General features: G+C 35.7%; 1 protein-coding gene and 1 pseudogene across 12 annotated transcripts in view; both read left to right on the top strand.

Moving 5' to 3' along the window:
* Positions 1–2,916, top strand: part of LOC124451519 — a 53,575-nt pseudogene extending 50,659 nt beyond the window's left edge.
* LOC124451505 (brefeldin A-inhibited guanine nucleotide-exchange protein 2-like) overlaps positions 1–12,622 on the top strand; it is an 87,799-nt gene that overhangs the window by 3,066 nt on the left and 72,111 nt on the right. The window lies entirely within an intron of this gene.

Here is a 12,622-nt window from a genome sequence, read left to right as displayed (position 1 = left end):
GAGTGGGGCTTGTAACAGCAAAAAATATCGATGAATGATTCTCTATGTAGACATGTTCATTGTCCATGTTAGCAGAGTCCTGAGAATGACTGTTATTGTTATTGTTGACTGACGTTTTGACATCCTTAGCGATAGTCATCTTCAGGCTCAAGTGAACCAGAGAATCTTGAACATAAACATGAAAATAAAATTTTGAAGAACTCGTGCACTATCCATACGTTATGTTCTCTCAGCAGAATATCTTCATCTCGACTTCTTCATTGTGTTTTATTACGTTTAGAGTTTTCACGGGATCAGTGAAACTGGATGGTGATGCTATCGGTAGGTTTGCATGTATACATTAAACTGCATCTTACATAACATTTTTATACATCTAACTTGACCATAATTCACTGACCATTCTTTATCTCAAGTATCCAAATCTCCAATACCCGAAATCCCAAGTACCCAAATTTCTAGTACATAAATCCCCTGTTCCCAAATACCAAATACCAAGTATCCAAATCCCCGGTATCCAAATCCCCATTTCTCAAATACCAAGTATCGTTACTTCCTGTATCCAAATCTCAAAATGTGTTCGTTTTTCTCCTAAGTCGATTTCGTGGAAGGTTTACGTCAAGTCTCGGAAGTTGAGCTTTCCAATCCTACAACGATACGTATGTTTAGTCTGCAGAAGATCGTAGAGATTGCTTATTACAATATGGGTCGTATTCGGCTACAATGGTCACGAATATGGGCTGTATTGAGAGATCATTTTAACAAGGTTAGCGATTATTAACGACTAAGATTGTATCTTGATGTTATGGATAATAACATCACGTTGTTATGATGTACTCAGGTATAGTAACAAGATGATTGTTGTCTTCAATGCTCTATCAACTAAACTATCAGATCAACTGTGAACTATTATGATATTTTAAAACACAGTTCTAGTTTCTTTCATATCTCAAGTATAAAAACAAGATAATCAATGGCTTCATCTCCAATGTTCTACCAACTATAGTACTTCTCCATCTTAGATAATTTATTTGCCATTTTAGTGTGGTTGTAACCGTAATGAAGAAGTTGCGTTCTTCTGTGTCGACTCTTTGCGACAATTATCCATGAAATTCTTGGAAAAGGGGGAATTGCCAAATTTCCGATTTCAAAAGGATTTTCTCCGACCCTTTGAGTACATAGTGAAGAAAAACAGGTAAGTTTATGCAGGAGTCAATTCTGTCAGAAAATGTAAAGTTTCTTGCAGCTTGAAAATCTTTCTTTAAAATAAACAAAATTTGTGGCAGACTTTGCAGATTCTTTTCCAAGTTGAAATTTTACGAAGAATTTTACAAAGGAAGTCTTTCAATCAATCGCTCTGTTTTGTCTGTTATAATTCGAAGGATTTGATTAAAATTCTTTCTTCGATATCTTTATGAACTTGGCAACAAGGAGTGCAATTTCCAGTCTACGATTTGCTTGAATCAACAACTCGATTTTTCACATTTTAGTTCTTCCACAATTCGTGATATGGTCGTACGATGTGTCACACAAATGGTGCATTCGCAAGCCGCAAACATCAAATCTGGTTGGAAAAATGTTTTCGCCGTTTTTCATTTGGCTGCGTCCGATCATGATGAAGGAATCGTGGAACTCGCTTTTCAAACAACAGGTTTGTAGTTTAAGAAAGGAGGTTCTTCTTCTAATCTTACCGCCGACCTGTCTGTTGTGCTCTTGGATAAGGTTCTTGTATCGGTGTAAATTTTAAAATGAAAATGGTTGCATATGTTTGAAGAAATTTATGGTAAATCCGTTTTCAAGCTTGAAGTACTTCGACATTTCTAAAATATTAAATTAAATTCAAAAAAATTGGAATAACGTTTAAGTAAATGTGTTTCTCGGATATGACAGAGAACTTCGTTTATTTTGCAACAAGAATTTTATGTGTTCGTTCTTTTCCATGGTAAATCAGCCATATTTGTATAAGTTTTCAAGGTCAAATTTTATTTACCATAAAGTCGATGGATGTTCGCCTCATGATGCATGAATGAAAATTAAACAAGAGTTAATGGAGATAGGAAATAAATGTGTGAAACATTTTTTCGTTGATGCAAATTACGTGTCAAAAGGCAGAGTTATTGAAACTTTTCTAGCCCTGTTTCTCTACAGTTTCAACGTCACTTGTAAATCAAAGCTTTCACAGATTCATTTTTCCCACAAGATTATCAGTGTATAAATTTCACATCCCCCATTTTCTCTTTCAGCCACTATTTTTGAGAAATATTTCTCCGCAACCATCGACTCTTTCCAAGATGCCGTCAAGTGTCTCTCGGAATTCGCATGAAACTCAAGTTTCCCGGACACGAGTATGGAAGCAATAAGACTGATACGAAATTGCGCCAAATTTGTTTCCGAAAATTCTGTGGTACGACGATTGCAAATCTACTTTCTTTTCACCTTTGAAATGATTTAAAATTATGCAAAATCACATGAAAGCTAACCACTTTGGATCAAATCAAATCCAAATTATATATTTTAATCTCTTTTTAGTGTAGCATTTTTCAATGGCGTCTGTTTTCTTTTCGTTTATAAACAGATGTTTAAAGACTACGGAGTAGAGGATGCTGGGATATCAGAGCAGGACAGAATCTGGGTGAAAGGCTGGTTTCCAGTCCTTTTTGAGCTTTCGTGTATCATCAACCGATGTAAACTAGATGTCAGAACAAGGTATGGTGGAAATATTGAGTTGTATGTACTGTATAGATTAGTACGTATTGTATAATTAGAATGTGACCTATTTTCCATCCATCAACTAGAGGCCTAACCGTGATGTTTGAAATCATGAAAACATACGGGAACACGTTTTTCCAACATTGGTGGCGTTATGTGTTTAAAGTCGTGTTTCGAATTTTCGACAACATGAAACTACCAGACAGATAGATAGATTGGCAAGAGGTTGGAAAACTGTCATTATTGTACTCTTAATATATGGCAAGCGTCACTTCCGGCTAAATGGCGTGCTTTGATTGGCTCAGAAACATTTTTGCCGGTCATTATTCTCCCGTAATCGACCACGGCTCAAAACACGTAGTTTATAATATGTCGTTATTGTGGTCTTATTGTCTATGATTGCCAGAAACACGCATTATATCGCAAAAAGGTCAACTTGCATACACGACTATCCAGTTCCACATGGAATAATCTTCATTTCATGTGTTCACGACTATCCACTTTCATTCCTCATTCACTCATCCATTTCAGTTGTGTATCTACTCCATTGAACCAAAATACATGGAACGCTAACTGTAATAGAAAACCGTAGTAATTTTTTGAAGCCAAATTTTACACCCAGACACGCGTGTGTAGTTCAATCAATTTTCACTCCGCGAGAGAATCTCGAAACACTAAACACGCGTGTCTGGGTGTAAGATTTGGCTTCAATTATTTGCTTCATGTAGCGTTCCATGTATTTTAGTTCAATGATCCCCTCATATCCTCCTCTATTTCTTATTCACTTCTATCCATTTTCATTCTAGAGTCACTTCATTCTGTATATCTACTCGTATTCACTTCATTCTGTATCCACTCTTATCCTCTTGCAATCCCTATTCACACACCGATTTCATTTTGTGTAAAGGATTTGTACCAGTATAGAAGGTTTGAAACACTCGTTTGTGAAAGTTACCCACCTGTAAAGAATGCTTTTGCCTTTAAATCAGGAGGGAGCAATGTTAAACAGCGAGAAGGTCGTTTCCTTTACATAGAATAAAGTCTGTGTATAAGGTGTTGTATTTCCTCGTCATAAAATGAGACATCAGCTGAGAATATTTTGAAATTTGTGATGTTTCTTTATAGAAATCAGAATGGATGACAACAACTTGTAATCACGCTCTATATTTTATCATCGATGTTTTTACTCAGTATTTTGATACTCTTGCTGAAATTCTTCTTGATATGTATGGTCATCTAGAGTGGTGTGTCAAACAAGGTTAGCTTGAGATTACGCAACGTGTTTGTGCTTGGCATATGCCTTGGTGATTGGCTCGTTGTGTCAGAGTTTGTGATTGGTTTGAAGTATGAGAGTGTGTGATTGGTTTAAAGTATGAGAGTTTATGATTGGTTTGGTTTGAGGTACATTGGTATACGAGAAGTATCAGAGTTTCTTACTGGTTCGACTGTAAATGCTTTGTAACACCATGTCCTGCTTTGCTCGTTCGTTCAATACATGTCTTTAGATAACGAGCAGTTAGCGAGGTCTGGTACCAATTGTTTGGAAAATCTCGTCATATCCAATGGTAACACGTTCTCCGAAGACGTTTGGGAAAAGACATGTCAATGTGTAAAGACGATATTTGAATCTACCGTACCTAACGAACTATTGAAATGGAGACCCGCTGACCAACAAGTAATGAGTCTACCCACACCTGATGTCACTCCTGCGTCATCACCACTCAAGGTAAGTTACACTTAGGGCCTGATTATATGGAGGCGGACTGGCCCGGATAGCGAGCTAGCCCCGATGATTTTCAAGGGATTGAAAAGAGCCAAAACTTCAAGGTTAAAAATTAGAACTGCTTGCGAAGCGCCACACGTCATTCCGGTTGTAATTCTCAAATTATGGCAAATTGGTTGTTTTAATTTTAAATGTTTTGCGTAGTTATTAAATCAGAATATTGTTAAATTGCTCGAGAAGATTTATCTGATGATAAGTATTGAATCGTTTCCATTTGCCAAAATGATTTAACGCTTGGCTGAATCCCGGCTACCGGGATCATGTAATCCGCCCCTTAGTACTTTTTATGAAATTTTAAAAACCGACGCTCTATCATTATTGACAAACTTTCATAACAATTCTGTTTGTTTTATGTATTTATTACTCTCAAAATTGACGTATATTGTAGATAATGTCACCTGTCGACCTGGAGGATGATATCGTGCCCAAATATCCGAAAGGTAAATAAAAAGTTTGTGAATTCTTTTAAAGGAAAATTTTTGCTTCAATTGTCTCCATGATTAAAAGATTGGAAAATATTTCATGGTAAGCTAAAGCTCGCATATTAAAAAAGCTCATTTGAACCAAAAGCTCATATGAAGCAAAAGTTCGCATATTGCAATATAGCTTGTGTGAATCTTTAACTCGTATGGATCAACAGCTTGCATTCTTTGAGTAACAAGTGGAATATTTTCCATATTATTTTTTAGACGAGGACGAACAAGATGGCCAGCAGTCGTCAATAGGTTTGAATAAAAGGGAGGAGGACAGCATTAGTCTACATAGTACGCCTAGTTTACGATTTGAATCTGTCGAAGAACACGAACCAGGTAACTATGTGTTAGAAATCAATTGAGATTAATAAATTGTTGTCCCAGCCTGCTGCCATTTATGTGTTTAATTTACTTTGGTTTATTGGAAAGTCGTAGCAAAACGTATGATTGATATATGCGTTTGAAAAACTCAATCTGAAGTAAACAGCGACGTCATGTAACATTTCCTGAAACTGCTTATGTTCTAAAAATTTACATTTTTTGCAATGTTTGAAACAATAATGTTGTTAATTGTTACTAATAGAACTAATAATGTTACTAATTAGTAATTATTACTACTTCTCCTGTTAACACTGACTTAAGAAACTCATTTTTGTTTTATTTTTTGGCATTTGTTACTTATTTTATTTTATTTTGGATAAACCTCTAATAAGATAAATTGGCCCTTTGTTTGGCATATTCAAATGTTTGATTTTTACCTACAAATGAACAAATCGTCTGAGCGTGATTACGGAAATGATTACGAAAATTTATACCAGAGTTCCCCTTGGTAGCATATCAAAGTTCTTAGCTGAAGCACAGAATATGTAATATACAGAAAAGTCACTTGTGTCGGAACCTTTGATGTTTTTGTCCTCAAGCATATTGTGCCGCGCATATTGAATGCCATTATTCCAGCAAGATATTTAGGGTTTTTTACTTGTTTCCAAACACTAAAATGAACCGACGTCATTTCTTATATTGAAATATTTTTAATTTCATTGTAGTGGTTGGAAACAAATGAAAAACCATAAATATATCTTGCTGGAATAATGGCGGCCATGAGGATGCAGTGCTCACTTAGGTGGCCCTTTTTGTATAATTATTATTCTGTGGTTGTAGGGGTGGGGTGGTCACAAAGTCATATATGCATCTCTTAATCTGTAGAGAACAATTTATTTCACTGGAAGTTAATACAGCAAAACATGAATATGTGAACCTCCCTATTTATCGAGTTCACAACTGGTTCCTCCTTCTTTAGACACGTAAAAATTTCAATAACTATCCTCGAGAGACTTTATAGAATAAACGATTTCCTTGAGTTGAATTCCTTAAAGTTCCTTATGTGTTGTATACAGGCTTGTAAGATCCTCTTTGACCTGATTGTTCAAATTGTTTCTCTAAATCACCTGCAATGGTGTAGTAAATCCTCTTTCACCTGATTGGTCAAACTGATTCACAAAATTGCCGGCATTGGTGTAAAAATAGCCAAATTGCAAATTTTACGAATTTTACTTTCCTTCCCGAAATACCAAAAGAAATCATAAAACTGAACTATGTGATCACCTATCGTGCTGATTACACTATGATATACACAATCGAAGTCGGACTATTTAGTTAAAAAATAGTCATTTGAATACCATATGTAGCTACAACCGTGTTTTTCTAGAGAGAGATTGTCAACCATAATCTAATTAAATAAACTCTTTGAGGGTTTTGCATCTTGGTTTTTGACGTTTATTTACCCAGAGCTGAACTTTCATACAATTTCATGTCTTTGCATTTTGTTATAAGTAGCAACGATACACTGTAGTCAGAGTTGTTCACTTTCAATAATCGTACATGTCTCATTATGATTGGTGACTTAGTTTTTCATTATTTCAGGGTCTCAACACTCCTCGACGAACTGCTAAACGAAAACACGACGGAATGTTTCCACATCTTACCTATAACCAGCTGTTTTTGTTTTGCGGAGTGCTGGAGGACTCGTATAAGTTTGCTAAAAGCTTCAATTGTAACAACGAGCTGACAACGGCGCTTTGGAAAGCTGGTAAACGCTTCATTAATATATTGTATCATTTGACACAAGCGACACATTTTTGTACAGTTTTTATTTGAATTGAAAATTAATACACGAGTAAAAACATCACATTCAAAACGTTCAAGCAAAAAGGCAAATTTGTGGCTGTCCTTTCTATTAGGGCACTTACTCCAAAAGCTGTGCATGTCCGTATACCTAGACACCCACATGCAGCGTGACAAAGTTTCTTTACCAGATTTGGTCGTATGAGCTTAAACTATCCTCCCCCCCTTTTCTGAATGTTTAATTTACATAAAACAGGTGGGAAATTCTAAGGTCATTAGACCAAGTCTTGTGAAAGTAAAAAACATTTGCTTTTATGGTTATACTGCACGCATGGTTTTTTTCTTATAAATAAAGATTGAGGACACACAAGTAAACTTTTCCTTGCTTCATTCATTATAAACTTCTCTGTATAATTTTTTGATCATTTGAAAGTTTTAAAGGACAGTCGAAGCCCAATTTATTGAAACAAGAGACGTCCAGTTTGGCCTGCCTGTTGAGAATTCTCTTTCGCATGTACGATGACGTTGCGAGAAAGGAATCATGGGAAGGCGTCGAGGAAAAGGTGTTGAGGTACGCCTGGGGATTAGCAAGATCAAGAAACCATGTGCATTCCCGCTTTTAGAAACCATTTAAACTTTTCCTCGAGGGCTTGATTTGATTTCTTTCTTTTTCTTTCTTTTTAGGATCTGCGATGAAGCTTTGAGGCAGTTTATTGAATTACAGTCAGTTGGTCACAGGGATGCTTGGACAAGTTTGCTATTGCTTATGTTTACCAGAATTCTTCGTTTGAACGATAAAAGTGAGTAGTTGTTTTTTATATGGTTAAATGATGGAAATGATGTACCGTGTTGCACTCCCCCCGTTTTGTAAAGTACGAGCATGCGCTTTTCGAAAGTCAAAGACTGATTCCCACCAACCCCCGTACAGTAGCGTGTTAACATGCCTTCTCCATAAAAGTTATGGTTGTAGATAATTTGAGAGGAAGCTTTTTGTTGAGATTGAACTCTTGATGGTAGACTTTTTAAGATAGAGCTTTTTGTGGAGATTGAACTTTTGATTATTGATGTTTTGTATGGAGGGTGATCTCCGCCAAAATTAAAAGCTATATTTTCAATTACTAATGCGCATTTTGTCCTTTGCAATGTGCATTTTGTCTTTTTCATATTCCATTCTGGCATTTCGTAATCGGATTTTGTCCTGTACAATTTCTGTTAAAACTCATTTTGTTGTTGAACATTCCATTATGAGACGTAACATTATTCGTGAATCGCAAAACATCAAATTTACTCGTTCACATTATAATTTATTTATAATTATTTACCGCCAAAAATTGTTAATATCAATAAATTATACTGTTGCAATATTTTATGCAATAACTATAACGATCTTTGTCCTTCGAAGCAACTTTAGTATTCTGTGCAAAAGAGAAGATTTTTTTGGTATGGGGGATAATAATGGAGCGAAAAATCAAGAGGCAGCAGCTTTACTTCGCCGAACAGCAAATTTACTGAATCCAGACTCCTCTGGATCAGCAAGTCTTAGATCTTCATCGACTGCTCAAGATGGTAATCTTGCCGATCATGGAGCTGCTCAACGTGTCCAATCGTCAACACGAGACAGCACATAGCAAGAAAAACATCAGGCTTCGTCATCTCAAGCTTACACATCAAGATAATCTTGTTCGATAAGAGAGCAGGAGTTTAGGCAGTTGTTTGCACCGTATAATCGAGCTAACAATGGAAAGATGTTTTCTCATCCACCAGCAAAACGTGGTTGATCTTATTCGTGGGGACAACGAGGTCGGTGTTACAAACCACAAGAGACTTGGACTCGCGATTTTTTTGCCTGACAAACCATGAGCAAGATTGTGTGCCTACTAGAATGGAAAAATTAAATTACAAAAAGCTGGTCTTGGACGTAGACGTATTTCTTTCCATAAAGATTCAAGTGCAGCCAAAGTGAAGGCAAAATTAGAAGAGATCTATCCCCGTCTGGGCTGGTATCAGGCGGTGGTTTTGAGGTATTAAGTTCCAGAATCGACTTGGAGTAGCAACAAAAGATCGCTCACCATCATTTTGTCTCTTCATTTTGGGTAAACAAATAGTTAAGTCTTTATAACGAGTATTTCTATTGTGGCGACTGGCATTTGTTGGTAGAATATCAATAATATAAGTTAGACAGTTACCATAGAAACGTTTATGACAAATCACGGCCTTTCTAATTTCCACTTCCTTACCAAAAGGTATCCACCCCAATTTGGAAAAGAGTGGAAAACTCCTATCGCGTGTTGAGGCATCTAGAATTACGCGAGCTGCTCTCTTTTGTAATTTTGTAATTTGATTCAAGTTATCTTTTGTTGTATTTGACCAAACACAGTTACCAAACATCATAGCAGATTTAATAGTGGCATTATAAAACGCAATGCGTTCATCCAATGGTAGATAATATCTTAACTTTTTAAGAAGGCCAATTCGTTTGGCTAATTTGGAACATAGCTTATCAATATGATTTGAAAAACTTAGGTCTTCATCTAAAATGATTCCCAGAAGCTTCTGGTGGGAAACCTGCTCTAATATATTCCCATTAATATGAACACACAATAATGTAGATGAATTTACCAGTTTCTTTGCAATTCTTTTTCTAGTGATAAGCATAGTTTTTGATTTTGTAGAGCTAAGCACCATTAAATTTTTATTTTCCCACGAGTTCAAATTAGTTGTATCCTCTTGTAATATGCGTTCAATAGAGGAAACATCTGAGTAATGATTAGATTTAATAAGAGTGGTATCGTCAGCAAAAATATTCGTTGAGGCGTTTTTTATTGATTTAGGCAAATCATTATTAAATATGATAAACAACAGGGGGCCCAAGACAACCCTGTGGTATACCACGATCAATAATAGTTGTAGCAGAGGAGACGCCATTCACTGACACGCATTGATACCTGTTTGACAAATATGAGTTGAACCATTTGATGGAATTAGTACTAAGACCACAGGCTTTAAGTTTACCCAAAAGTAGTTTATGATTCACCATATCAAATGCTTTTTTAAAATCACCAAACAGCAAGCCACTAGGATTGTCATTATCAAGATCAGATAATATCTGATCAACAATTTTAATGAGAGCCATTTCAGTAGAATAGCCATTCCTAAAGCCAGACTGAAGAACATAAAACATGTCGTTGGATTGAAATTCGCGAACTAAACAATTATAGACATGACGTTCAAGAACTTTGGAAATTATCGGTAGCGTAGAAATAGGTCGATAATTATCTGGATCTGTAGAATTTCCATTTTTAAATAGGGGAAAAACTTTGGCTGTTTTCCATGACTGTGGAAATTGACACGAAGTAATACAATGATTGAAAAGCTTTGACAACGACGATGAAATAATTGGGGCAGCAGTCTTCAAGATCTTTACACTAATATTGTCTGGACCATTTGCTTTTGATGAGGGAATATCTTGAATTATTTGAATAACCTGCTCAGCACTTATTTCAGGAATATCTAAACTCAAATTGCCAAAAGATAAAAAATCGTTATCATTTATAACAGTGGTATCATCTAAAAGATTAGAAGCCACATTTGCAAAGTGCAGATTAAACGCTTCAGCAATTTCTTTGTTATGATGGAAAAGAGATCCATTAAATAACAATTCCTTCACTTGAACGCGATCATTTGTATCACCAGAAAGAGATTTGAGTATTTTCCAAAGCTTCTTAGGATTTTTACGATTTTCAATAAGAGATGACTTGAAATAGACTTGTTTGGCTTTAAATACTGAATGATTTATTTTATTTCTGATTTTTCTAATTGACTCCCAGTCTTCATGGGAACGAGAGGATTTCGCTTTTTGGAGAAGCATATCTCTTTTTCTCATCATTGAAGATATATCCTCAGTAAGCCATTTAGGCTTATTCACCTTTTTAATGCGCTTAGAAATTAATGGGGCATGTTGATCAAGTATATTATTGAAGAGAGAGTACCACATAATTACAATATCCTCAATATCATCGAAGATAAATGATGTATCGCAAGGAACATTTTGCAAAGAACTACGAAATTTTTCTTCATCAGAGTTTCTCATATCGCGATAAGTCATAACAGTATGCGTTTGCATAAATTTTCCACAGGATTTTTTAAAACGACGCAAGCAACATACAGGTAAATGATCAGAAATAAAGATATCAGCAGTCGAGCAATGAGATAAAAATTCGGGTCTATTTGATCAAATATGATCGCGTAGTTTACCACTGATTGGACGTGTAGCATCGATAATATGTTGTTGAAAAGATAAGGATAACAAATGCTTAACCAAGCGATGATGCTTTGATTAAGTGTCAAGATAATCGATATTAAAGTCCCCAAGGATTAACGTTTCTTTACCTTGCATGGAAGCATTTTCGATATTCGTACCCAATTGAACATCGTAATTTTTGTCGGAGTTTGGTGGGCGATAAATGCCACCTATAATGAGACTTCTCTTCGACTTAAATGGGCACAATTCCATCCATAAAACTTCCAACTCGATTGTTTCCAAGTCATGTCTTCTTTTAGCAATTAAATCACGATTAACAAATATAGCAATATCACCACCATTGAAAGTTTTCGAAGTACTATTCCGATTCCTTATATATAAGTCAAAGCCAGGTATATTAAACAATTCAGTAGAGGTTTGCGAATTCAAAAACGTTTTATTTATAATCAAAATATCCAGACGTTTCTCGTTATAGTCATGGCCAAGGATTTCAATTTGCACTTGTTGAAACTTTGTTTCATTCAAACGGTTTATATTCCATTGGCCTATCCGAAGGCCACGACTTGGTAGACTAAAACAACTATTTCCTTGCGGGAAGCCACAAGATTTTGTGCAGGAACCGGACCTGGATTTAAATGAATGTCGCCATCCAATGCCAGTAATAAATAGCGATGAAGCAAAGATAATATTACAGACGCCATTGCTTGTTTAGACATCACCACAATTGCACAGCCAAATTGAAAGTTACTTGATTTACTTGATTTGTTCGGCGTAAGCAGCGACACTTTATTTTTCATATTCATAAAACAGGTTTGAGAATGCGATTTTGCCACATAAAAATAGTTTAAACAACGATCACTACAGTTATCCAGTATTTGATGAATAAAAATATCTTTAAGAATTAAACACCAAATCAAAATAAATAAAACTGAGGTGTAACTACACGAAACACGTCTAGTCGCCATATTGGAGATACATTGTTTCTGCTAGGATATATCTATTGGACAAACAGTGAAATGCTTAAATTGCTCAGTGCAGATTCCAATGAATTCAATCCGGAATCATATGAAAACTTGAGGCAGTTCAATGAAGAAGATAGATTAATATCATGATGAACATCGACATTTAAAAGTTCTTTTGCGTTTGAGATTAACTGCAGAACAGCCTCTTCAAGCTCGAACACTTCAGCAAATCGCAACGTAGTATGGTAAAGAGAATCAATACGAAAACGCAAAATCCCGATCTGGACTTCCTTCGAGGTCAGCATTACAACCC

This window comes from Xenia sp. Carnegie-2017, unplaced genomic scaffold, assembly GCF_021976095.1.
Source record: "Xenia sp. Carnegie-2017 unplaced genomic scaffold, XeniaSp_v1 HiC_scaffold_24, whole genome shotgun sequence".
Classification (NCBI taxonomy): Eukaryota; Metazoa; Cnidaria; class Anthozoa; order Malacalcyonacea; family Xeniidae; genus Xenia; species Xenia sp. Carnegie-2017.
Note: the sequence above shows the minus strand (reverse complement) of the source record. Positions and strands in the feature narration are given on the sequence as shown.